This window comes from Prionailurus bengalensis, chromosome A2 (assembly GCF_016509475.1).
Source record: "Prionailurus bengalensis isolate Pbe53 chromosome A2, Fcat_Pben_1.1_paternal_pri, whole genome shotgun sequence".
Taxonomy (NCBI): domain Eukaryota; kingdom Metazoa; phylum Chordata; class Mammalia; order Carnivora; family Felidae; genus Prionailurus; species Prionailurus bengalensis.
The window spans coordinates 92,766,291-92,794,046 of record NC_057348.1 but is presented as its reverse complement, the minus strand read 5'-3'; the positions used below and the strand labels follow the sequence as shown (position 1 = coordinate 92,794,046).

Below are 27,756 nucleotides of genomic sequence, written 5' to 3'. Positions count from 1 at the left end.
ATGGCAAGTGTGTATAATTAATACTGTCATTTTTCCCCAGACCAAAGGGCGACTGCAGTAACTATAGATTGTAATTGTCATCGTTGTCACATAAAATGTGCTATTATTAAGTTCAGGCTGAATTTTATTGCTGGGAATGCTCATAAATTGAGCGGTCAGTCATTTAAATTACCAAGTAGAGAGCTTTGTGGCTTGCTCTGAAACTACTTTCTAAGACAATGTATTTGACTTTGGACCTCCAGAAACTAATTGCATTTTCTGAACAGACGTTAGACAGGCTGTAACCTATAAGCGAGGATATTCTGACAGACATGCCACGTATACTTAGGAATGTTCGTAAGAATCTTACATTTTTATTTCCAATATTTTTGGTGGTAGGGGCAAGAGAGGGATGAGGAATAGATGTGAACTGACATATGAGTGGGAGAGATTATTTTGAAAATACACTTACTGCTCTCTTGCAAGATACCTACTTTCCAGAAAGTGATGTTGATAAAAAAAAAAAAAAAAATTGCAAGAGTGCGGGATGAAAATTAGGATGGATTTGTTGTTACTGTCTTACAGGATGATTGTGGGAGGGAAATTTGAGTGGTGTAGCAAGGGAGGGGTGCCAGCTAACAAGATGTTAAAAAGATTCGTAATGACTAATAGAATGTTTGAGGATTGGTTCCATTTATTATTAGATCAGTTTCTTTGTGTATTTAAGATCACTATAATTAAAACATGTATTAAACATAGGTTTACCTGAAATACTATAATCACTACTCTGATATGAAAAGCACTGATAAGACACATGATTTTCTCTTGGGTATGTTGAATTCTACTTACATTTCTCAGCATGAAAATAGTACACTTTTAAACTAAAAAATAGAAATAAAGGGAAAAACACACACCCCATATTAGTACCACTACTGTTGCCAAGTTAATGCATAGCTTCTACGTAAGATGAACTTTTTTTTTGTTTTATTAATTTTTTTTTCAACGTTTATTTATTTTTGGGACAGAGAGAGACAGAGCATGAACAGGGGAGGGGCAGAGAGAGGGAGACGCAGAATCGGAAACAGGCTCCAGGCTCTGAGCCATCAGCCCAGAGCCCGACGCGGGGCTCGAACTCACGGGCCTCGAGATCGTGACCTGGCTGAAGTCGGACGCTTAACCGACTGCGCCACCCAGGTGCCCCTACGTAAGATGAACTTTTATCATTGTAGTAAATGCTTAAGTAACCTTATGTTCTGTGTTTTGTGTTCTGTGCATCTCTTTTTCATGATTTTCTATGATTAGATAGCATTCTGTAGATTTTCACATAGCCGTCGGTTCACTCTTGGTATTCAATTCTTACGAATCACCTCCCAGATGATTTAATCTATGTTAGCTTACTTTCTCTCCTCCAACTTTCTATCATGCTATCCTTCACAGAATCACCGTATTCATAACTATTAGTCCTCTGGTAACTAATTTTGCTCATTCAGTTGCTCATTTATTTTCTCTATTCAGTTAAAATATAAATTCCATGACAGCAGAGACTTGTCTTTCTCAATTCTGTATCCCCAGCCCTAAAATAGGACCTGGCATATGCAAATAAATATCTATCGAATGAAATGAAATTTTTGCTGTGCCATTCTTCCTTTGTGGGACGTAACTTATGTCAATTTTGGTGTTGTTATATAGTTTATGCATTGAAGGGTATTTTCCATGAATATAACAGTTCTCAAATTTTAGAAATAAAATATTAGAAAAGCTTAGAAAATAAATTCAAATGTTAGATAATAGGTCAAAGAGTCTGACATTATGCTTTTTATTTTATTTTATTTTTATTTATTTTTTTAGTTTTCTTTGAGAGAGAGAGAGAGCACATCCCAACCAGGCTCTGCACTAGAGCTCTGCACCATTAGATTATGATCTGAGCCAAAACAAGAGTTGGCTTAACCAGTTGAGCCACCCAGGTGCCCCATGAAGGTATTCATGTTTTAAACATTCAACTTTTTTTTTTTTCAACATTTATTTATTTTTGGGACAGAGAGAGACAGAGCATGAACGGGGGAGGGGCAGAGAGAGAGGGAGACAGAATCGGAAACAGGCTCCAGGCTCTGAGCCATCAGCCCACAGCCTGACGTGGGGCTCGAACTCACAGGCCGCGAGATCGTGACCTGGCTGAAGTCGGACGCTTAACCGACTGCGCCACCCAGGCGCCCCTCAACTTATTTTTTTAGAAGGCTTGAACAAATGTCAGCAGCCTTTTGCTTCTGTATACTTTTTCTCATAGTTTCACCTCTGTTGTGTGTTACAATTTTATATCTTTATTTTCTAATATTTTTAAATTTATTGTCAAGTCTGCTAACATATAGTGTATACAGTGTGCTCTTGTTTTGGGGGTAGATTCCTGTGATTCATTGCCTACATACAACACCCAATGCTCATCCCAACAAGTATCCTCCTCAATGCCCATCACCCATTTACCCCCTCCCTAGCCCCAACCCCCATCAATCCTCAGTTTGTTCTCAGTATTCAAGAGTCTCTTATGGTTTACCTCCCTCTCTGTTTGAAACTGTTTTTTCCTCTTCCCTTCCCCCATGGTCCTCCATTAAGTTTCTCAATTTCCACATATGAGTGAAAACACATGAAAAATATACAAAAAAGTTCCTATGAATCAAATGGCAAATGGGTGAAAACAATATACCTGTGCTTGTTTATTTTAATTTTCTTTGGTTTTTAGCAAGTTTGTACTTTGCTTTTTTTTTTAATAGTGGTATTTTTTTCCTTCTGTAAGTTTGTGTTCATTCCTTCATTATGTTTTATGAGTATGGGCTCTTGTATACTTGAACCCTTTGAGCTATCAGGCTTAGTTGTATTCATTTAAACCATTAATTAGAAAGGTAGCATGCTATGAGCTTAACTGGTGCATGAAGGAATGAGTTATAACCATTGAATACCCCTGATGTGACGTAGGAGGGAGATAAGTATTCTGACCCCTCAGTACTAAGACTAGTTATGTCACACATTGTGGTCAGTACTTTGTATCACTTAATTCTCAGAAGTCGACAGAGTTGATTGTATATTCCTATTTAAAGATGTGACACTAAGGCTCAGCAAGATCAGATAAATTGCTCAAGATAACACAGTTCTTAGGTGTTGGGGCCATGATTTAAACTCAACTCTGTGGCACCAAAACAGACACATAGACCAATGGAATAGAATAGAAACCCCAGAACTAGACCCACAAACGTATGGCCAACTCATCTTTGACAAAGCAGGAAAGAACATCCAATGGAAAAAAGACAGCCTCTTTAACAAATGGTGCTGGGAGAACTGGACAGCAACATGCAGAAGGTTGAAACTAGACCACTTTCTCACACCATTCACAAAAATAAACTCAAAATGGATAAAGGACCTAAATGTTAGACAGGAAACCATCAAAACCTTAGAGGAGAAAGCAGGAAAAGACCTCTCTGACCTCAGCCGTAGCAATCTCTTACTCGACACATCCCCAAAGGCAAGGGAATTAAAAGCAAAAGTGAATTACTGGGACCTTATGAAGATAAAAAGCTTCTGCACAGCAAAGGAAACAACCAACAAAACTAAAAGGCAACCAACGGAATGGGAAAAGATATTCGCAAATGACATATCGGACAAAGGGCTAGTCTCCAAAATCTATAAAGAGCTCACCAAACTCCACACCCGAAAAACAAATAACCCAGTGAAGAAATGGGCAGAAAACATGAATAGACACTTCTCTAAAGAAGACATCCGGATGGCCAACAGGCACATGAAAAGATGTTCAGCGTCGCTCCTTATCAGGGAAATACAAATCAAAACCACACTCAGGTATCACCTCACGCCAGTCAGAGTGGCCAAAATGAACAAATCAGGAGACTATAGATGCTGGAGAGGATGTGGAGAAACGGGAACCCTCTTGCACTGTTGGTGGGAATGCAAATTGGTGCAGCCGCTCTGGAAAGCAGTGTGGAGGTTCCTCAGAAAATTAAAAATAGACCTACCCTATGACCCAGCAATAGCACTGCTAGGAATTTATCCAAGGGATACAGGAGTACTGATGCATAGGGCCACTTGTACCCCAATGTTCATAGCAGCACTCTCCACAATAGCCAAATTATGGAAAGAGCCTAAATGTCCATCAACTGATGAATGGATAAAGAAATTGTGGTTTATATACACAATGGAATATTACGTGGCAATGAGAAAAAATGAAATATGGCCTTTTGTAGCAACGTGGATGGAACTGGAGAGTGTGATGCTAAGTGAAATAAGCCATACAGAGAAAGACAGATACCATATGGTTTCACTCTTATGTGGATCCTGAGAAACTTACCAGGAACCCATGGGGGAGGGGAAGGAAAAAAAAAAAAAAGAGGGTAGAATGGGAGAGAGCCAAAGCATAAGAGACTGTTAAAAACTGAGAACAAACTGAGGGTTGATGGGGGGTGGGAGGGAGGAGAGGGTAGGTGATGGGTATTGAGGAGGGCACCTTTTGGGATGAGCACTGGGTGTTGTATGGAAACCAATTTGTCAATAAATTTCAGAAAAAAAAATAAAAAATAAAAAAAAATAAAAAAAAAAAATAAAAAAAAATAAACTCAACTCTGTTTTCTCTCGTAGTCTGTCTACTATGACAGGATATCACCTTTGTGATGGACATGTAGATGATTAGCAAGGAAAAGTGCCACAGATGTCACTGACAAAGATACTAGAAATGAAACAGTCTGGAAACATTGAAGTCTGACATTAAAATGTGTATTTTTCAATTGGCTTGAATTGTCCCATGTTGCATATACATCACCATGTTAACCTCTTCCTTTGTTAAGTAGGCAAGTGCTTAATTTGTAATAGTGTGGTTTAAATTGCTAACTAAAATAGTTTCATTTTTCTTGTTATATTAAATACTAAAGAATGGTTTAAAGTTCTGCAAAAATACTCTGGTTCCATTGTTTGGATAAATGTAGACTGTGCACTATTTATTTTCACTGAAGTTTACATGATATGTTAATGGATGATGTGAAAACTGGTTTCCAGGACTGACTGACAATCAAGATGTCTGCTTCAGAATCCCCAGTGAGATTTACTTACTTTCTCACATTCTGCTCTTGAATAAATCAATTTAGAGAATCTATCATTTCCTGTGCTTATATTGGCAGCATGGGATTATTGGAACATCTCTGGCCTAGATATCAGATTATCAGGGCAAGCAAATACCAATCAAAGACTCACATAGTATAATCTCTGCTTTTTAAGACCTGAAATCACATACTTGCACAGAAGGGATGATGTAAGGAATAAGGTAAGAATAAACCTTCTTCAAAATGATTGATCTGATGCCACCAAAGAAAAAAATGTTTCCAGTTAGATAAACGCTTTGTGAGTTACTCTAGATATCTTTGTGTTGATAAAGAGACATAATAGTATTTTTTGTGTTCCTGACTGTGGGAGAAGCAGAGGGGAGACTCTCAAAATAGCTGAACTAAAAATCTCTCCCCATGTCCTGTGTCCCTCTTTGTACTCCTGTGTGCGTGTGTGTGCGTGTGTGTGTGTGTGTGTGTGTGTGTGAACAGGTGGTGGTTATCTGGACATACACTTCTAGAATTAAGAAGGTAATGAATGTGTTTCTCACATCCTATAGGTATCTTTTTATAACACAAATTAATAATTTTTTATCATCCAAAAAAATGTGAGGAAAGAAGATCTGCTAGTGACCTCTTGACTAAAATTTACAGAGAAGTCTTTTTTGGGAGTGGATTTTTTTCTGTGTTTCTGAAAAATCATGCGATGGTACTTGTATTTTCATAAACTTTTAAAGTGCCCTTTAACAAAATGATAAAGTGCCCTTTAATCTCTGTCTTTTTCTTTGGTGTCTAAACTCCACAATTGTAACTTGTTTATGTAGTTGATTTTATTCCTGTGAAATGTGTGAGTTGACATAGGAATAGTAGATAATTTTTACATATAGGTATCAATATTCTGGAAATAAAGTGCGCCGGGATATGATGCTAAGATTCTTAACCAAGCATTGATTTGGGCCTCTTTATCGTCCATTGCATGTTTGCATAATAGCTTTGACTCCCCACAGCACTTTTACCTGCATTAGCTGATGACATCAGTACCACAGCGCTGAAGTAAGGTGGGCGGCAGTATTTTCCATAGAAAAATAAAAGGTGCGGAAACTGAGATTTAGATCTATTATGGGACCAATCCAAGGCCACACAATAAATTCCAACCAGAGCTGGATGTCTTGGGTACTCTAATAAAGGTTTGATAAGTTATAATATCTTGGTGTATCATAATGCCTCCTGGCTTCTCATTAAATTTACTTATGCTTGAGGGGGAAAAAACAATTCTCCTTAATGTGGTTTGCATCCAGAATTCACTAACTAATGCTTACGAAGTCCACATAAAGGAAATAGCAGTCAGTGCTGAAAAAACAATAAGAACCAGTGTCCCAGTGTTTCAGAAACAAGAGCCTGTGACAAGTCCTCAGTGGGTCATAGCCGGCCCTCTGCTGTTCTCTCTTAAGGCATAAAGTTCCTTCATTAATATTAATGATTTTGAAGTGCGTATTTGTGGCTAACATTTCTAAGGAATCTTTCACTGAAAAGAAAATTAAGGTAGAATAAGGCAGAATACTAAGGTCATCTTCAAGTCTTCACAGCTGAAATAGGATATATTCTTAGAGACAGGGATATGGCAATGAAAAAGCTACCTGTGAGGGATTGCAGAACCCTTTGATGCTTGCAAACCATTTGTTGGTGAATACGCCATTTATAGGACAATGAGTTGTTAATATGTAACTTGCAGTTTTAGTCTGTAGTTTCTGCAAACATGCCAATGTACTGTCTTGAAAATGTTATTTTGCTTTCCTGAAACCAGACTAAATCCTGAGAATAAGCCTAGGTATTTGTCAGACCTGGATTATGTCAGAAAAAGACATGGCATAAAATAGTGGTTTGGCTTATCTGCTTTGCCATGTATGTCCTGTGAACAGAAGTTTATTTATGTTTATGGTTTTATTTGCCATGATGACCATATCCTTTTATTTAATATTTTTGTTTGACCTAAAAGCTCTATACAAAATTAAAATATTAGTACTAATTATTATGGATTTCTCTTTCCTGGAAAGGGTCATATAACCTTGATTAAAAGAGATAATCTAACAGTAGATGAATACTTGGTATAGACTGGATGTTTTGGCTTAGGATTTTTACATATCAAGACAAGAGGAGGATAATCTCAATTGTAAAAATACTTAGGTATCCAAAATAATTGTGAAATTGGAAGGAGTTGAAAGATTCCATGTGTACTAGTTTCTCAGAGTATATAAATAAAATTTTACAAGCCAACTCTTTTTTTTCCCAGGCACTTCTGGTTCTAGAAACATCAGAGAAAGATTTCTATTACCTTTTAAAGTGGGAAGAAACATTGAACTAAAAGCCAAGCCAGGGCACCTGAGTTCTAATGCCGTCTCTTTGTCCTTGGGCAAATTTCATTCCATCCTATGCTATCGAAGCACTTTGTCTGTAATGAGGAAACCAAAAACCAATAAAGTAAAGCCTATGGTATATTTGAAGAACTCAGAAGAAAAATGAAATAGAAATTAGATACCCTTTACAGGCATGAAAATAAGCACCTTTATTATGCCTGTAAAAAATTTAATGATACAACTTTTTTATATTCCTTTTATTAACTTTGTAATAATGGCTAGAAATACGAATTTAAGGGAAGCAAACACAAGTGTGGGGCATAATCAGGAAGAGTAGGAGACTAACTGGCATGTCCTGAATCTTTATCTAAACATGCATATCAGATCCAAACATTCTGTATGTCTTGATTAGGGAAAATGAAATAAATCAGGTCAGCTAGGCAGTTCTGTCAAGTCATGAATTAGTCAAATAGTTCTCACACGACTGAATGGTTTAGTTGATATGTTTACTCAAACAGCCAGCAAAAAAAAAAAAAAAAAAAATTTGAGCATCAATTCTGGGTCAAGCATGTGCTATAAACACAAAGATGGAACAGACATAAACTTGGGCTTTAAAGATTTTATAGATTATAGGTGATGCAACTACAATCCAAGGTATTTAGTTAAATGCCATCTAAATTGAGCCTGCTATAAGCAGAGGTTTGGTTGATTCAGGGTGAGATGAGGAACAGTGAGAAGGTGTCTACAAGATGAGACACTTAGGGTCAAAATAAAGGTAATTCAGGAAAAAAAACTTTGTAGAGGTTTCAGGATTGAGAGAATTTTTTTGGCTGATTCATCATTTCCATTCTGCAGTCTGATGAACCTGAACCCAGATGACATTGGGTCAGGACTGAGAATAGACTTTGTTGCTAATCTTTTTACATTGATTGTAGTCCAAATTAACTGACTTCCTTTCTGCCTATTATCATCCAGAGATTCTTTCTCCTTTCTCTTTGATCAGATGAAGGACAGAAAGTCAGGTGAGTACACAAATTGTTCATAGATAAGTAATATGAATAGGTAAAGGGAATAAGGGGAACCATGACTCCATATGTTAACATGAAGTGCTTAATGAAAATTCTCACATAATATCTTAGAATGTTCATAGTAACACTAAAGCTGATCATCGCTATTTATATTCAAAGTTAAGTAAATGAGCTCCCAACTGGATATAGAACAGTGATTTGGGTTTAGCACTCTGTCTTGAAACCATAGCTTGGAAAGCTATGGAAAGGAGATCTTTATGTGTTTTTTTTTTTTTAATGTGTAGATTTATTTATTTATTGATAGAGAGGGAGAAAGCAAGTCAGGGAGGGGCAGAGAGAGGGAGAGAGAGAATCCCAAGCAGGATCCATGCAGTCAGCACAGAACCCGATGCCAGGCTTGATCTCATGAGCAGTGAAATCATGACCTGAACTGAAATCAAGAGCTGGATGCTAACCGACTGAGCCACCCAGGTGCCCCCAATTAAGTGCCTTTTTTTTAGTGTTCTTGGTAGTCTCCAGTTCATGTTGGACACAAATGTGAGATGTTTGTATTTTTGTGATAATTCTGCACTGAGGCACTAGTATTCACTATGGTTATCATTTAAAAGCCATATTCATTTAAGGCTATGTCTTATGAGAGAGCAGAGACCATGTTGAAATACCCTGTGCTAACAAAATCCAACTATTTCAGAGGTGTAAAATCACCCTGACTTTTGGTCTTTGGATGATGGCACTGGGGATTTGCAGGGACAGCACTTTAATAAAAAGAACAAAATAAAAAACAAAAAACAAACAACTAATGGATTATAATGGCACTGAGGGATTTCTTCAGATGGTGCATGGGAGAGTGAAGGCTTTGTCATGCCTCTAAATCAAGAGGAAATACTTAGGTTCAATTTGAAAATTCTTTCTAGGTCTAAAGTTTATTTTAAAATGCATGCCTGGGTGGTTTAATACATTAAGCATATGACTCTTGATTCTGGCTCAGGTCCTAATTACACAGTTCGTGGGTTTGAGCCCCACATCGGGCTCTGTGCTGACAGTACAGAGCCTGCTTGGGATTCTCTCTCTCTCTCTCTCTCTCTCTCTCTCTCTCTCTCTCTCTCTCTCTCTCTTCCTCCCTTGCTTCCTCAAAATAAATAAATAAACTTAAAAAACTGCATGCCATATCTGATTAGTTAAAATTTCACTGAATTAGTTTCTTCTGCTATAAAATTATCTTTTATAAGCTCTTACATTCAAGACTCTCAGTCACACCTGCATTCAGTATTAGTTATTACTTAGATATTAGAATTATCTAAATATTTATCTAAATGGATTAATGATAGCCAAATGCTGCTCTAGCAATCATCTGTTGTGTTAATAATTTTATCACCATTTCTGTCCAGATCCTAGTGTGAGTTACATAGTAGAATTGAATTAATTCATGGACTTTTTATTCAGTTATGCTTGTTTCACTGGAAACGGTTGCCAGCAGATTCTGCTTGGATCGCCTTGCCTGCAATTTAATAGAAGGATCTCTGAAAGGCAGGGGGCTTGTCCTGTAATCAGCAAGCCCAAGGCACACACATCTTGAGTCTGAGTGGGCTAGGCAGACTCAGTCTCTAATAGCACTTTTTTTAAAGGACATTTTGGATTAGTTGAAGGGAAGAACAAGTAAGTGATGAGTTTACACAAGTCATCATTGTTATACGTGATAATCTTGATTTAGGATCTCAATTTGAATATACCAGGGAAAGAGGCTGGTAGAGGTAGGAAGAGAAGAGGATGATTTTGAGAAGAGATGAGTAACAAATTAAAGGTTCAGATAGAGTGTGTGTGGCTTCACAGGATACAAATCCAAGGGGTGACGAGGGATTCCATTTTCCTTAATTTCTTTTTATACAAGTGTTAAGAGATTGAAGCAGAAACCTTGGGGAAATAATGTTGCATTAACTGATAGTTGCTAACTAGCTTTTGCATTCAAAGTTCACTTAGGCAGCTGTGTTATATCAGAAGCTTGGAAACCTGATAGTTAAAGGTGAGGTTCCACAAACTACAGTATCTTGGCCAAATCTAGCCATTGTGTGTGTGTGTTTGTTTCTTTGTTTTTTTTCTTTTACTACCTGGGGGCTGAGAAGGTTTTTTGTTTTGTTTTGTTTTTTGTATTTTTTAGTGGCTGAAAAAATTCAGAGGAATATTTATTGACATACGAAAGTTACATAAAATTCAACTTTCCATGTCCATAAATTTTTATCAGAACACACATCCACAGCCTTTCTTCCTCCCTTTCTTTCTTTCTTTCTTTCTTTCTTTCTTTCTTTCTTTCTTTCTTTCTATCTATCTATCTATCTATCTATCTATCTATCTATCTTTCTTATCTTTCTTATCTTTCTTTCTTAACATTTTGTTAATGACTGCTTCTCTACTACCAGGGAGGAGTTGAATAGTTGAAACAGACTGCCTGACCTGTACTGCCTAACCTATTTACTTACTCTCTGGCCCTTGATAGAAAAAGTTTCTGAGCCCTGGTCTAAGATAATCCCAGTTGCTCTATTGCTTAGTGCGGGATTCAGTGATCTCCCAAGCAAAGATTTATTGTGGACGATTGTGTGTCACAGCATTTTTCAGAGAACTTGTCTATTCTCATTTAGCCCTTGCAACACTTTCATGAGATAGCTGTCATTTTTTAATGCATACTTTAAAAGAAGAAACGTATGCACCAAAATATTAAAAGCTTGCCTCTAAATCACAGGGCTATTAAGTAATCAAATTGAAATTTGAACCCTGGCAATTTGACTTCAAAAAGCATGCTACACACTTTCTAATTCTCAATTTCTCATCTATAAAATAAGGATACTAATACCTTTTTAAATACTTAGGATTGAATTTGTTAAAGTATATAAATCCCTTGCCATGAAAATACCTAATGCATTAGTCTGAGCCTTAATTCTATCTATCTTGGACTCAGAAATTCTGGAAGGCAGGCTAAAAATAAGCTTTATGAAAAGTGTCCCCAAGTTATTTCAGTGCATGTGGTCAGGGTGGCATTTTGAGAAATCTTGGGTCATTGAGGATGTAGAGAAAGCAATGATTCTGTCCTCTAGAAGGATCTAACTTGTATGCACAAAGACATAATCATTATAACAAACATTAAATCCAAGGTTATGAACAAGTCTCATAGATATTCACAGGATGGAAAGATTATTGTAGGGATCAGTTAAAATTATGGAATTAGAAATGGGAAAGGTCAGAAAAGCACGCAAAGAACAGAGAACTGATTAAAGTATAAACTGCCCTAAATGAATGAATAAACCAGTGTGGCAACTTAACTTGAGGAGGAGGCATTCACAAGACACTTCTGAAAAAGGGGGTGCCCCTATTGAGTTCTGAATGCTTAAATTAGACAAAGTCTATTTTAAAACAAAGATTGTATGGGGCGCCTAGATGGCTCAGTCGGTTAAGCGTCCGACCTCAGCTAGGGTCATGATCTCATGGTTTGTGGGTTCGAGCCCTGCGTTGGTCTCTGGGCTGGTAGCTCAGAGCCTGGAGCCTGCTTCAGATTCTGTGTCTCCCTCTCTTTCTGCCACTCCCTGCTCACACTCAGTCTCTATCTCTCAAAGATAAATAAACATTCATAAAATTCATAACGTAATTAAAAAAAGAAAGACACTTCTGAAAATGCAGGCTGTCTGGGTGTCTGTCAGAAGTAGACACAGAGACCCCGCCTAAGGAGTCATGGTTCCTGATCTCAAGGAGTTAACAGTTCTAGTGGAGAAGCAGTGACACCAGCAGTCGTTACACTACACTATTGAAAATTCAGCAGCAAAAATATGATCAATCTTGCTAATCACTAAGCTGAAGAGGTACCAACCAACTCTGCCTGAAGGAGAAAGCTAGGTTTCAATGAGGAGTCAAAATTTCTGGTGGGAAGACAAATGAGACATAAAGACCATGAGAAGCAAAATAACAACAATAATCAAGGAATATTAATGGAGAAGTTCACAATGATGTCAAAGAACAATATAACTTTTATACCAAAATGTGATCTACAGGTAGAAGGCTTAGGCCAAAGAATCTATGAAGAAAACATTTTGATTTTAATATGTATTTTAGTTTCAAAGTATCATTTCAAACTCAGTCTCTCTCTCTCTCTGTCTCTCTGTCTCTCTGGTCAATAAGACTAGGTAGTTCATACTTGACATAGTCACCGTTTTTAGGGCTTTTAGTGGTATAGTGTGGAAAGATCAATAAAAGGTCCATTGTCCAGACAAATGTTCAAAACCTTACGGTGGTTATTCACTGATGATGAGTTCAAGGTTAAATGTGAATTTTTAAAAGTTTAACTGACTTTCCATGCAACTTTTGTAGTAGAAATACCCTTTATCTTTGGCCTAATTTCCAAAGATGAGCCTTCTCTAAGTGTCTCCTTCCAACTTCCCTCCCTTCCTCTTGTGTTTTTTGAAATATTTCAAATATACACCTACAGCATCACTCCCCAGTTTAATCAACTCTGAACATTTGCCACATTTGCATCCGAATAGCTGGGCTTACATAACATTTTAAAGATACAGTAGAACTAAAAGTTTCTTTTATATGCCTCTCCAAGGCTGTCCCCTTGGTTCTTCTTCAGATTTGATCACTATTCTGGTGTACAACTTTGATGGTTTCCATTCCCCCAAAGTTTCTATATGTTAGGTAGTTATAAAAAAAGAAGTACTAACTATAATATGTTTAAATTTTTGGTATTTAGATCTATTAATTTTAATTTAAATATTAAATTTCTAGTATTTATAACTATATATATTTAAATTTGTAGTATACATATAACTCTGAATACATTTTTACTTAAAGCCATGGTTTAGGGGTTATTCATATTGAATTATACCACACTAACTTGTTAATTTTAACTGTTCTGTATTATTCCACTGGGTGACTATGCCACAAATTATTAATCCATTTTCCTGAGGAAGAACATTGGTTTTGTTTCTAATTGTGAGTTATGACAGATAATATTGCAGTGAGTATTCCTAGAGGTGTCTCCTGTGCACCTGTGTGACATTTTTGGGAGGACAGTGGTTTTAGCAATGGTTGGAGATTGCAATCCCCCTCATCCTCATCTGAGCCTCACCCTTAGAGATTCTTACTCATTTGTGCTGGGCCACTGGTCAGGTACTAGTATTAAATATAAAACAAACAAAAAGCTCCCGAGGCCATTAGAGTGTAGAGTTAATAACTGAAAATCCATTCTAAACTAAGAGTGTGGTTCCTGGGTCCTGGAACCATATGCATCTTTTCAGATTTGTTGTATTATTGACAGTTGGTTCTCCCTTTAACAATATGTGTGTGTTCCAGTTGAGCTACACCCTCACCAGTGCTTGTATTTGTCTCTATTTTTGTTTAGGTGTGAATTGAATTAGTTGAAAGGGAATACCACATGATTTTTAATTTTGTAGTTCTTAGATTACTAGTGAGATGAGTTTTATTTTATTATACATTTAAATTTCCACTATTGCGAACTTAATGTTTGTTTGTTGTGCTCGTTTTTCAATTAGATTTTTAATTTTCTTGGTGCTTACTCAAATTGAGTTTTTAATATCATCCAAATATTGTTTTTTATTAATTACACGTGTTACTGATATTTTCTTCATGTATGTGACTTTTTTCACTTTATTTATGGTCAATTTTCTTAAACGAAAATATTTTATTTTGATGTAGTTAATTTCACTTATGATTTTCATTAGGGCTTATGTTATTTGTGACTTATTTTAGAAATTCTTCCCTATTCTGAGGTGATAAAATACATTGTCTTACAATTCTTCTAAAAGCGTGAAATTTTAACTTTTTCCATTTGGATTCTTAATCCACGTGAATTTATATTTGTGTATGTTAGAAGAATATTATAGTGGCTAAAGTTCAAATGGAGAACAAACACTAGCTAAGTAGGCTGGCTTCCAATGAATTACTACTGGTATAGGGACTACTGGAGGAGAAGCAGATTGCAAAGTAAGTTGTGCTGTATAGCGTTGGTTAGCAAGGTTTGGGATACATCTGTCATGGCTAGGGCTGCCAAAACAAAATACAATAGATTGGGTGGCTCAAACAACAAAAACTTAGTGTCTCACAGTTAGGCAGGCTAGAAGTCCAAGGTACAGGTGTCAGCAGGTTTGGATTCTTCTGAGGTCTTTCTCCATGGCTTGTAGATGGCTTCTTTCTCACTGTGTCATCAACCTCGGTGTGCGCACCTTTGATGTCTCTTTGTACTTCGAATTTTCTTCTTATAAAAATACCTGTCAAATTGGATTGGGGCCCACCCTAACAGCCTCATTTTAACTTAATCCCCTCTTTAAAGGCCCTATCCCCCAATGCAGTCACATTCTGAGGTACTGGGGATTGGGCTTCAACATATAAACTTGTGGACGAGGGAGTCATGTTTCAGTCCCAGACAGGATATATTGAGTTTGCTTCACCCATGGAATTAGGCAACCATCCTGGTAACTATAGGCTCTCAGAGAGTAGAAGCAGAAATTGCCAGGTTTCTGGAGAATTTGATCTGGAATTGAGACAGTTCCACTTCTGCTTCATTCCATTGGTCAGGTAAATCACAGGGCCAGCATAAATTCTAGCAGGAAGGAAAGAGATGCCACCTAGAAGAACAGAGAGAATTCTCTGGCCATGAATGCAGACACTTTACTGTAGACACTGAGAAAGTGGTCACAGATGTAAGATGAGAACAGAGAGCTCATTCTCAGATTCCAAGGAAGGACAGTGATTTGAGAGGCAAGCAATTCAAAGCTGTAAACATAGCAGAATGATGAAACAGGGAATGAAACAGAGGGAACCCTCTGGATTTGGCCGAACTATGAGATTTTTGGGCCACAGAAGGTCAGGAATTGGCATTTAAGGATTTAAATGCAGTAGAAACAGAAGGACTAAAACAGTGGGCAAAGAGCTCAGCTTCATACTATTAAGTAAATTGAAGGGAAGAAGAGAGGAAGTAGAAGATGCAAGGAAACAGGCTTCTCTGAGTAGTATGGAAATGAAAACAGGGGGTAATTATAGATAACTCCATCTCAGGGACACATACAAAAGTTGCTGCAAGACCCAGGACCTGCCTTTCATTCAGATTGTATTTGATGAGACCTCTTTCCTAAGATGATGTGACTATCATATGAGATAAGGGCTGGCCTCATTTTGGAAGATAATGAGAGGCAATTTCTCCACTGAAGATTTCTTGCACTAAATAGAAGATAACTTGCAGACAGAGCTTGTGTTCTTGTGGTGTCTTTTGGTTGGGTTGATTGCTTTCAGATGGGGAACTCAGCTCACCAAATCTTACAGGAGTGTCTGTCTCTGGCAGAGAACAGTAAACTAGTGTTCATGAGGCAAATAGGACCTGCTGCCTATCATTGTAAATAAATTTTATTTGAACGTAGCCACACTTGTTGGTTTATGTATTGTCTGTGGCTTCCCTGCTATATTGGCAGAGTTGACTAGTTGAGACAGAGACTGTATAACTCAGAACACCTAAACATTTATTATCTTGCCCTTTTCAGAAAAAGGTTTTCAAGCCCTGATCTATATAATTTTGAGAACTCGCTCTAAAGCTTTGTCATTTAGCAAGCAGCTAAGGAACCCTATGGTGATGAATTAGGAAAAAGCCTTGGCAATTGCTAAGCCACTGCTGAAGGTCTTAGAGACTATGTAGGAGAAGAAAAGTCAGTCTAAATGGCAGTCCCCCTCTGGGCTGCCAGATTCATCAAATAAAAATACAGAATACCCCAGTTACAATTGAATATTAGGTTAAAAATAATTTTAAAAGTTTTTTTTTTTAATGTTTACTTATTTTTGAGACAGAGAGAGACAGAGCATGAATGGGGGAGGGTCAGAGAGAGGGAGACACAGAATCTGAACAGGCTCCAGGCTCCAAGCTGTCAGCACAGAGCCCGATGCGGGGCTCTAACTCAAGGTGCGTGAGATCATGACCTGAGCCGAAGTCGGATGCTTAACCGACTGAGTCACCCAGGCGCCCCCCCCCCAAATAATTTTTAAGTATAAAGATGCCTCAGGCAATATATTGGATATATTTATACTAAAAAGCCTGATTTTTTATCTGATACTAAATGTTAACTGGATGTCTCATATATTCTCTGGCCACCCTAACTAATATCGAGGCAAAAGAGTAATGCTGAAGAGTGGATTCTGAATACAGACTGCCTGAGTTCAAATTTGCCTACATTGCTCCCTAGCTTAGTGGCTTTTATTTATTTATTTTGGGGGGGGGAGGGAGAGGGAGGGAGAGAGACAGAGAGGAAGAGAGAGGGAGAGACCATAAGGGGGGTGCAGAGAGAAAGAAAGAGAGAATTCTAAACAGGTTCCAGGCTCAGCATGGAGCCTGACACAGGGCTGGATCTCACAACCATGAGACTGTGACCTGAGCTGAAATCAGGGGTCAGGTGTTTAACCCACTGAGCCACCCAGGCGTCCCCTGAGTGACTCTTACTAAGATATTTAGCTCTTTATGCCTCAGACTCCTCACTTGTAATATGAAAATAGTAATAGTTTTGACCTCAAAGGATTAAGTGAGCTCACATATTCAAAACATTTAGAATAGTGCCTGTCACAACATACGTCTCCTTACATGTTGACTCTTCTTAGTCATGCAGCAAAACAAATCAGAATGAGAAAAGAACTTTGAATCTTGCTGGATACAAATGCTGTGAAGAAATGCCTAAACAGAGGTGGTGCTCAGAGAGACAGGTATCAAAGCAGAAATAGATGGATTTGGTGCCATCTGTTGAGAAGAAATTGGCATGGACTACAGTGTTTCCTTGAAAGGTGCACTTTTAAAAACCACACAGCTGATCTCAGATGCAGAGTCCCTTAATCCTAAAGTTTCCTGGGATCCCAGAGTGACATTATCATTTCAAATCACAAAGAAGAAGTCATACAGTTTTTGCATAACAAGAAATGAGGTAGAACACTTTTTCTTAGTCAACAAAAATCTTAGGCAGCATTACTTTCTCTTATTGGAATGGTCCCAACTATTTACCATCATGGATCTTATTTCAAAGGAGACTCATTTTTTTTTTTAAAGTTTTATCTTATTTATTTTGAGAAACAGTGAGAGAGAGCATGTGAGCAGAGGAGGGGCAGAGATGGAGAGAGAGAATTCCAAGCAAGCTCCATGCTCAGTGCAGAGCCTGATGCAAGGCTCAGACCCACAAAGCCATGAGATCATGACTTAAGCTGGAATTCAGAGTTGGATGCTTCACCGACTGAGCCACACAGGAGCACCCAAAGGGACTATTTCTTAAATTCCTTGAAATGGAATGTGCTCTAGAAAAGCAAAACGATTCATGGTTATATTCCTGAGTCAAATAATATCTACTAACAAAGGAGTTTTTTGTTTTATTTTTAATTAATAAAGCCCTTTTTTAATGTTTATTTTTGAGAGAGAGACAGCACATGAGCTGGGAAGGGGAAGAGAGAGAGGGAGACACAGAATCCGGAGCAGCTCCAGGCTTTGAGCTGTCAGCAGAGTCTGATGTGTGGGGCTCAAACCCACAGACCACAAGATCATGACCTGAGACAAAGTCAGACACTCAACCGACTGAGCCACCCAGGCACCCCCAAAGGAGTTTTTGTAATTGCAAAAATTAGCTTCTGTTTTATACTTACCACTGATTTGCCATAATGCCTTTAAATCTAGGGCCTGATGGGATAATTCAGAAAGTGACAGAGACGTGGAAACCGAGACTAAAAGTAACCTTGCCCCAAATAGTGAAGCTCATTTTGGAACATGGTGAGATTTTTCTTTTGGTTAGCTGTGACAGACAAGATCAGGTTTTAAAAAGGTCTTGCTTTGTTAGGGTGCAAAACAGACCTAGTTCAAAAGGTGTTTTTAAGTATAGCTGTTTTTTTCTAGGATTACAACTTAGGTTCTCCTGTAAGCCAAGGATTTTATTTAAAATCGTTATCAAAAATTAGTTGTTTCCTTATCAGTTATCTACCTTTAACCCCCATTCATCTTTCTAATACTATGTTAGTCACATGAATAGAGCTCATTGTACAATATTGTCTGTACCTTTGCTATTTCAACAGGAGTCTTAAATAATACTATCTAGTGACCAGTTGTTGGGAATAGAGGTGCCGACTTAGACTTGGTATGGATTCCTTGTGCTTAAGCCAGTGTAAGACGTTGATTTGTGCTCTGACAATAACAAATGAACTTATGGAAATACTGGGGGGGGGGGGTGTGCAATAGATACACCGAATGAATGGTCCAGGAATAATGCAGCACACTTTAAATTACAGACCATTTCAGAAATGATGATGAGGGAAAATATTTTACAGATATTTTTCCGGGGGATTCATTAGGGGTTTTAAGTGATCAGGAGTTTAGATTTACGTGCTACTGAGTCAGTACCAATAAATTATCTATCCATCCATCCATCCATAAGGGAGGAATAAAGTAAATGAATAATATGAAAAATATTGTAGGGAATGCAAAATCGTGCAAAGATATAATATGTCTCCAAGCCAACACAATTTGGTTTGATACATGATCCTTTTATTTTACAGTTTTAAAATGCATCTCACAGGCAAAACCATTCTTTACTTCTCTCCTTGGGGAAATATGCAAAGACATGCAGTTCCACACAGGTCTGCCCCACTGGAAGGTTTTTATTTCAATGCTATCAACTTCTATTCTCTCCAATCATTTTTCTTTTATTCTCAGTATCCATTGTTTCCAGTAATTCACTTGAGTGATCTGAGCACCGCTGAGAGCAGCTGTGAGAAACCTCTCTGCCTGCCTACTTTGTTGAGAAAGGCTTTTTGTGAGGGAGGTTCTTTCTGAGTCTATAGACAATTAATAAATAAAGAGACTGAAATTAAATTATCATTATCTCAAAATCACACTGATAAGAAAATACAGTTCTATTTTTTGCTGTACAGAGACGATTTTAAATTGTATCTGCCAACATTGATCCCCACGACTTTGTGTGGTAATGGTGTTTACTCTTGTCCAAACTGGAGGAGCACAGACGGGTCATCTGGGCAAGATTTCTTCCATACTAACCACCTACCTTCTCCTCGGCCAGTATCCTGTGGTGACCTTACTTTAAATTTCTTCGTCAAGGGTTGCTCTATCGTGTAGTAATATGGTAAATACAAGAAATGTGTGTAAGTTCATGGGGGAAAAAAAAAACCCACCAAGTTGTATGGTTCATTTGGTTGTCTAAGCAGTTACATCCAAAATGTATTAATGACATCTCTTCGATTGCTATTATCTTGATCATGATGGTTAGTATTATAATCCTCGTCACTCTCATTGATGATAATATTTTATTACTTTTAAAGCTCTAAGTATATGAAATCACGGCTATAGATTTACTTAATCCAGTTATCCTAAATAAGTCAAATCTCTTTTTTTTTTATTTAATCAGGGTGAGCAGATCAGTCTGATCATTCATAAATAGGCAAACTAACCTATGCCTTGTCATTCTCTTGCTCTTGGAGTACCATTCAGTTGGTTTCAGCTGACCAATGTCAAAATCATTGCAAAACGTAGTGACCTAAGATCTTTTTTTCTTATCAGTTATGTGTGTAAATTATTTTAGACTAAACAGTAGGCCTCTGGTTTCGTGAGGTTGGAAGGGATTCTGTGTATTACGCAGTCTATCACTGAACAGTTTGTGAGGATGGCTTTGTTTCATGGAAGTTGTCAAAGTACCTACTAGTCTAGGATTATTTTATATCCAGTAACTGCTTTAGCCAGTTGCATCAATAATTACTGATATCAAAATTGAAAACACTGATGTCATTACTGGTGTAATAATAATAATAACAGCTCTCCTTTTCTTTTTTAAAATGTTTGTTTTGTAACTAGAATGTGCCAGGCTGCAGGATAACTTCTTTTTTCAACACTATACTAATTCATTTGGGGAACTGGCTCTCTTAGACACCTTGCCTACAGATGGCTTTTTAGAGAGTATATAACATGCAGTTCAGAGTGGTGAACACAGTGTGTCACAGAAATAATATTATAATGATTCATTCACATAACTAGAACTCTTAGAAACATCTTTTACACAGTTGTCCTTAGAGAGTATATGATATGCCAGGCTAACTTAAAAAAAAAAAAAGATCTTAATTATTTTAACAACTCTGCAAGTTGATAAAATTATTATCATTGTGTTGATGAGCAAATTGAGACACAGGAAGGTTAAATATCTCAGAGAAAACCAATCTTACTTCCACTCCTGGAAATATTGGCTTTTTCACCTTCCCACTAAAAATAACTAGAAACCCTGGGTGTTATATATCAAACAATATAAGAAGTCTTTGTATGGTGGAGAGAAGAAGGAAGAGCACTGTCAACTTTGAAATCCAAGAACCACCATGGTGGTGAGTGTCCTGAATTTTTTGTTGGCTGATACATCCAGATAGCAATGAAGATGTAGGCAACTGGTAAATGCCAACAGGCACAGACAAAAATTACCCAAATAAAAACCTGTGTTTGCAAGTCAGAGGACCAAGAAAGGGGCAGCCTACAAGTTAGAAAAATTTTACACAATAGCTACTCTACTACATTTGAACACCACAGGAAAAACAAAATGAAACAAACAAAAAGCATGGCCCTCCTCCACTCATGCTAGTAAAGGCCTATTTGAGAAACCTAGATCTCAACCTTTGTCTGGCTGTAATGGAGTGCTTCCACTTTCACACTAAGGTTAGTGTCAGAGAATGCTGACTGGTGAGACAGACTTTCATCTCCATGTGGTAACAAAGAGACAGCCTTTCTCTTACCATGGGGGTGGTGTGAGAGAAGGCCCAGTGGAGAGTCAGGACTTATACCACCACACTGCAATAATAAGGCCCTGTGGTGACCGTGAAGTCCGTATGGGGAACAGTTGATGAGGCCTTTCTATCTGTTCCAGCCAGAGAGGTTGGTGGACACCCTGTGGGAGCTAGAATTCTTATTCCCACCCAATAGTAATGAGGAATCCTCCCCCTGACTGTCAACAGAGGCCAAATGGGGAATCCAGACTTCTACTCCCTTGGGCAGTAATGAAGTGGTAACCCATATATCCTACCATGATTTCTACAAAGTTGTATCTTCCACATTTTTTGGCTTTTAAGTTTAGGAGTTACAGGATGGTGTGTACCATATACTTGAAACAATGCTGTCTAAATCAGGGTATGGTTACCCTGGGGTATGTATGAAATGATTTATTGGGATGTCAAATTAAAATATTAGAGCTTCTATTAATACTTGGTTATCTTATCCTTTTAAATGACTGTTTATATTTAAATTAAATATACTTATAATAGTACATGTATATCATTAATATATAAAAACATACACTGGGGATGTACGCTCAGGGTTTTTTTGTGTGTTTTTTTGTTTTGTTTTTTTTTTTTTTTTTACTTATTGGATACATCATATCTGGGGAAAAGCATTTTAAACAATATTTAAAATGTTTTCTGACCTGAGGATTGAACCCTGTAAAAATGGGTTGATGTCTTGAGAATAGGTACTCAGAAGAGTGGTCAAAAGGAAGATTTGGGAGGTTCAGGAGATAAATGTTTTTGTGTTTGATTACTCTGACTGGATATAGGGACATACCTAGATAATCATATACTTTCCCCTATATAATGTCATAGTTCCAACAGACTTTAAAATATAATTATTTTAAGCCCTCAGGTAGAGAAGAACAACACCGGCATGTTGAGAATTTGCCTATCCGAGGTTAAGTCAGGCAGGTTGAGGTGTTAGGGAGCAGGATTGGACAGGGTTTGCTATAGTCTCTAAAGTAGACATCTAACAGGATATGATATACCATATAATAGTGCTTCTAAAACTCTGGCAGTTTGATTGATTCAATCAATACATAATATCTCTGATCCTCGAGGGAATCACACTTGAATGAAATTTAATCAGTGCTATTAACTCATCCAAAGAAGGAATGGCTCTGATGGAGAAAAGTGGAAAGCCTAGAAAATTGAGACTGAGAATTGAAGATCTGCTTGATTTTTTAGTAACTGCTCCATTAAGGGAGATTCTAGATTTGGGAGATAAAGACACACTTGTTAGTTTAGCTTTATTAAAAACTGAATGTATGAAACACTACCACTACCCTACTTCCTTGGATCTTCCATTTCATACTTACCAAGCAACTTTGTGCTGAAAAAATATGGGTTCTTAAATATCTTGCTAACTAACAGCTCAAAATGGTTGATCACTACTGTGTGTCAGACACCGTTCTGGGTGCCTTATATGTATTAGTTCAATTAATTTTATAACAGCACTCTGGAGTGGAAACTGTTATTGGCCCCATTGTACAAATAAAGGAACTTGGTTCCACAGAGGCTAAGAAACGTGCTCAATTGTTAAGTTGTTAGTAAGCAGCAGAGCTGGGATTCATTCCAGCAGCAGAGCTGGAATGGTCAGAACTTCAAGTCTGAGTTCTTAATCATTCTGAAACATGGACTTGTTGAATCTGGAACGAGGGAAGCCTTGGAAAGGAATGTAGGTACTTAATTACTGAAATAATGTGACTGCTGTGGTAAATTAATGGTCATTGAGCTGTTTGATCAGAAGTACATAGATCAGTCTTGTGTAAAGTCAGTTAGCAGGGCTTCATCGTGGAGAGACTGCACTCTGTAGTTTACTAAGGACTCCTGGTTTTTGGACTCCAAGGGGATTACCACTACAAGCCTCTGGTGAGTTAATCACCAGGATCATCCCTTCAGCAATCCAGCCTCTCCACTAGGGAGCTTCATTAAAAATTCTGATGCAGGGCACCCGGGTGGCTTACTCAGTTGTGTGTCCAACTCTTGACTCTTGGTTTCTGCTCAGGTCATGATCTTACGGTTGTGGAATCAAGCCCCACAACTGTGCTGTGTGCTGCTAGCACATGCTCTCAATTAAAATAAGTAAATAAACTTAAAAAAAATGCTGATGCAAGTGTGTCCTATAAGTATGGCTTCTATAGGAGATAATTTGGGATTTTTCAAAGACTTCAGTGCAGTCTTCTTTTATGTGAACTCCTATGTCTCATTGTGACTTCTCCAAACTGATTTACTGTTTCTGAGAACTCTTTATCTCCTAAATTGATAAAGTTATTCATAGAGTAATATTGTAAAGAACAGCTATAGGGTTTTTTTTTTGTTATGCTTTGTCCATTTGTAGGACTCAAAAATATTTTGAAAAGTAAAGTTGATTATTTAGTAAACTCCCAGTTGTGTTGGGCCAGTTCTTCTTTCTAGGAAATGACTCCTGAGAGTTGGCTTGTGTCAATTCTTACAAGGCAGAAACATCTGTTAAACTATTTTCTTCTTGGCATTTACAAAAATAGCTTTAAAGTTGTCATTATTGTCGTTTTAAAAGTAGCATATTTTCATTTTAGTCTCTTCTTTCTCCAAAACTGCTGTCAGGCCATCCAGCACCAGGGACTAAAGCAGTGCTTTTTGTAGCTCTCTGGCCTTCCTTCTGTCTGAGATGATCATCTGGGGGCCTGGGCTCATCCATAGGCACATCTATTAAAACAACTAAATCTAACTAATCGGGGCTGAAACCTCACTAGTTTCCTTCACTTCCATGTAGCCCCCATGTATCCTCTTTAACACTTACCTAGAAAGTTCTCACATTGAACACAGCTCAGTCCGGCAAGCTTTCCTTGATACTTGCTCCTGTCTATGTATTTTTAATAATTTCTTTCCTAACTATTCTGGTAATTGACATTGGCCTTCCTATACTGCCTTATCATTGAGACCAAGAAAGCTGCTCTCCTAGTTCTGGCTACTTTCACTAATTGCTTTTGGGCACCAAAGTGACTGCTTTTCTGTCTGTTGTATTATTAAAGGATTAATTTCCCACTGCCTTCCTGTACCCAACACAGTTGACACAGTGGGATTTTTTTCTTTTTTTAAAGAGTGAAGGGTAAAAATACATTCATACCTAAAAGTTTCTAATTCTAAAAAAAAAATAGTGAAGAAAAGAAGGAAGATGGAGGGAAGAAGAAATCAGTCGATATCAGAAATTAAACTGTTTTCCAAATGATGCTGTCTTGTGCTCACTTTGGCAGTACATATACTAAAATTGGAATGATACAGAGATTAGCATAGCCCCCGTGCAAGGATGACCTATAAGTTTAGGAAGCGTTTCAAATGTTTCTCTCTCTTCTCTATATAATATATTGAAAGGCTAGTTACTATTTCCCATCAAGGAGAATAGAAATAATTAATAATATTCTGTTTTGTTTTCGAATTGATTTTTATTGATGGATAATTATAAGATGTAATATATTGATAATAATAGAGTGGTTCTGGAGGTATTGACCATATCTGTACTAATGTGACAAAGAAATAAAATATAATCATAGAGACTAAAACATTTATATAGAGACAACAGGGGCTTAAATTAGTGGTGGCATCTTAGTTGAAATAAATGGCAAGCCTCAATGTTAGAAGGTTCGCCTGACCGTAATTTATGAATTTGTTGTTTGGTTCCTTTTGTTGCATCATGATTTTATATGAAATTGCAGATAGAAAGGTAGAGTAATATCGTCTTATAGTATCACTTTTTTTGTCCAGAAGCTGGAGGCAATTTTAGGATAATAAAAACTTCATCTTTATACTTCAAGTGGGCAAGATGAGGATGGGTAGAATTTTTTTTTTCTTTTTCTAGAAATGAGTAAAGTAGAACTACTCTGTGGGTTTCCAAAGTCTGAATACCACTGTTGGAAATTTCTATTCTTTAAAACATAATTTTCATTATTAAAAATTGCTATGATTTGAAAGCCCAAGTGTGGCAAAAAAGAATATAGTTGGTGGCAGAAAATTTATTAAGGCATGTATGATGGCAAATGTGTAGGAGACAGGTTTATAGGAACTGAGTGAGTTAAAGGTCAGGTTGCTGAAGAGTTCTCTACATTCATTCTTCAGCTCTTGGATTCATTGCAACATAAAATAAGTCTTCAAAGTTTGCTCCCTTCCTTGTACCCTGTTGACCTTCCGGGGACTTCTAAAGTGATGTTAAATCCAGATCTACCTTCTCAGGGCAACAGTCTCATCCAGAAATTGGCTTTCTCCCATTTGTTCTCTAAAGAGCAAAAATCCTTATTTATTTTAAATGCAGCTGTTAAGGGCTACTGGTCCTATTGTAAATTTTCTGATAAATTTATGTGGAGTCTATTTCATAGAGATCCATGTTGTCTTATGAGGAACACGTTCCTAACACAAATGATTCACTATCTAGTGCTGAAATGTCAGACATCTGTTGCAGATTGATGGGAAAACTTGGGAATGTGAGAGCTTTGGGCATTTTAAATCAAACAAATAACCTCTTGGGACTTACTTTAGGCATGCTTCCTAAACTGACCATCTGAAACTGTATACTGGTTGTAGAAAATGATACTGAGCTGAATCATATTCAGGACTGCGGAAAGTTATCACGTTAATAATTCAAAGTGAATCATGCCTCCTGTTACTTATGTCCCTATATAGTCTTCTTCTGTGGTCACTATGGGCTTGCTCATGTGTCTTGATTTGGCCAGTGGTTGGTCAACAATTAGGAATACAAATATGAACGTGTGCTTGCACATGGGGTTTCTCTCTTGAATCCCAGGTTTCCCAAGACAGTCTGCTTTATAAGCCAGGTAGAGGAAAACCAAGGCACTCTGTTCATTACCACCAGCCAATTGCCAGCATGTGGCCCTATGGGGTCAGCCAGCCTCGAGCTGACTTGCCAACTGATTGCATCTGCATGAATAAGTCAAATCAACATTGCATGAAGGAAAGACAACCTTCTCCAGTTGAGTTTTGCCTAAATTACCTGTCCAAACATTTGTAAAAAGATAAATCGTTCTTGCTTTAAACCAGTAAGTTACGGAGTGGTTTGTTTCTCAGCTCTTAGATAACCAATATTTATCTGCTAGAAACTGCATTGGCAATTTACCCCAAACTGGGTAACTTCTTCTCATTATCCATAGAAAGATGGGTAAATTACATTCTCTGAGAATCAGTTGGCTAATAAAAAAAAAAAAAGTAATAATATTAGTATCTTTCTGTGTGTGTGTGTATGTGTATGTATGTATGTGTGTATATGTGTGTGTGTATATATATGTGTGTGTATATATATATATATATATTAAATTATAGAGATCATTTAGTTCATTCCTTTTCCAGCTGCAGAGACAGATATTTGTGGGATTAAATGGCTTACTCAAAGTCACAAAAAGTTACTAGTTGGTAGAAATTGAATTAGCTTTCTTTTACATAAGTAATAAACACTTAAGTCTTAAATGATATGTGATAAGAGGATGGTCATTTGCATTAAAAAAAAAAAAGCAGAAACATAAAATACCCAGGATTGAACCTGACACAAAGGAACAAGACTCATAACAGGATTTACTGGAGGATGTAAAAGAAGACTGGAATAAGCAGCCAGGCCTGCCAGTTTCCTCAAAAGATGTGATACTGTTCAGATGGCAATTATTTCCAAACCCATACACTGAATTTCAATCAACACTCTACATTTTTGTTGTTGCTAGAACCCAAAACGTTGATGCTGCAGTTCATCTGAAAGAATAATGAATGCAAAAGGCCAAGAACTACACTTAGAAAATAGAACAAGAAATTTATGAAAAAGGTACAAACATTAGAAAAATAAGCTAGGAAACTATTGTAATTGAGGTAGTACAGTTCTGGCATCCTTACCCTTAGATAACATTCCTGCTTTCTATTCTATTGTGGAAAAATAGAAACAATTAGAAAAGAATTTCCATTTGTTTTTTGAACTACATTTGTCAACCTGTCTACATCTGTATCTAGACTCTTTGTCTCTTCTCCTATCACCACGAATAAATAGTTCATCCAGTTGGTATCCAATACGAACCCCTTTATTTTATAGTGGCTCCTCTCTCCTTTAGCCTGTTAGACTTTGCTTTAACAAGAGTCTCTTCTCTTGAAGTATCAACATTTCCTGCTCCACTGGATTATCTACCAGTACACTACTGTGCTGTTATTTCTTGGTTTAAAAAAAGGGAGGAAAAAGGTCTACCTTGACCCCTTATTCTCTTCCAGGTTTTACTCTATTTTTCTTTCAGCAAAACACCTCTTACATTTCTGTAATCACTCATTTCACTTTTCTTCTCATTCTCTCTGGAAATCATTGCAGTCTTTGGTGTGCGCCACTTTAGCGAAATCACTCTTGTCAAATGCATGTGGGACTTAGGTTGGGAAAGATGGTGTTCAATACTAGGGCTTCAGTGTACTCAGTTTGTCAGCAACCTTTCCCACTGATGATCACTCCTA

The 27,756-nt window shown here is 37.4% G+C and overlaps 1 non-coding gene across 1 annotated transcript; it reads left to right on the top strand.

The window, feature by feature from the left end:
• The first annotated feature begins 24,511 nt into the window (after positions 1-24,511).
• Positions 24,512-24,615, top strand: LOC122488791. Its single transcript, XR_006298714.1, has one exon. It is a non-coding gene; the product is annotated as a U6 spliceosomal RNA (small nuclear RNA).
• The last annotated feature ends 3,141 nt before the right edge of the window (positions 24,616-27,756 follow it).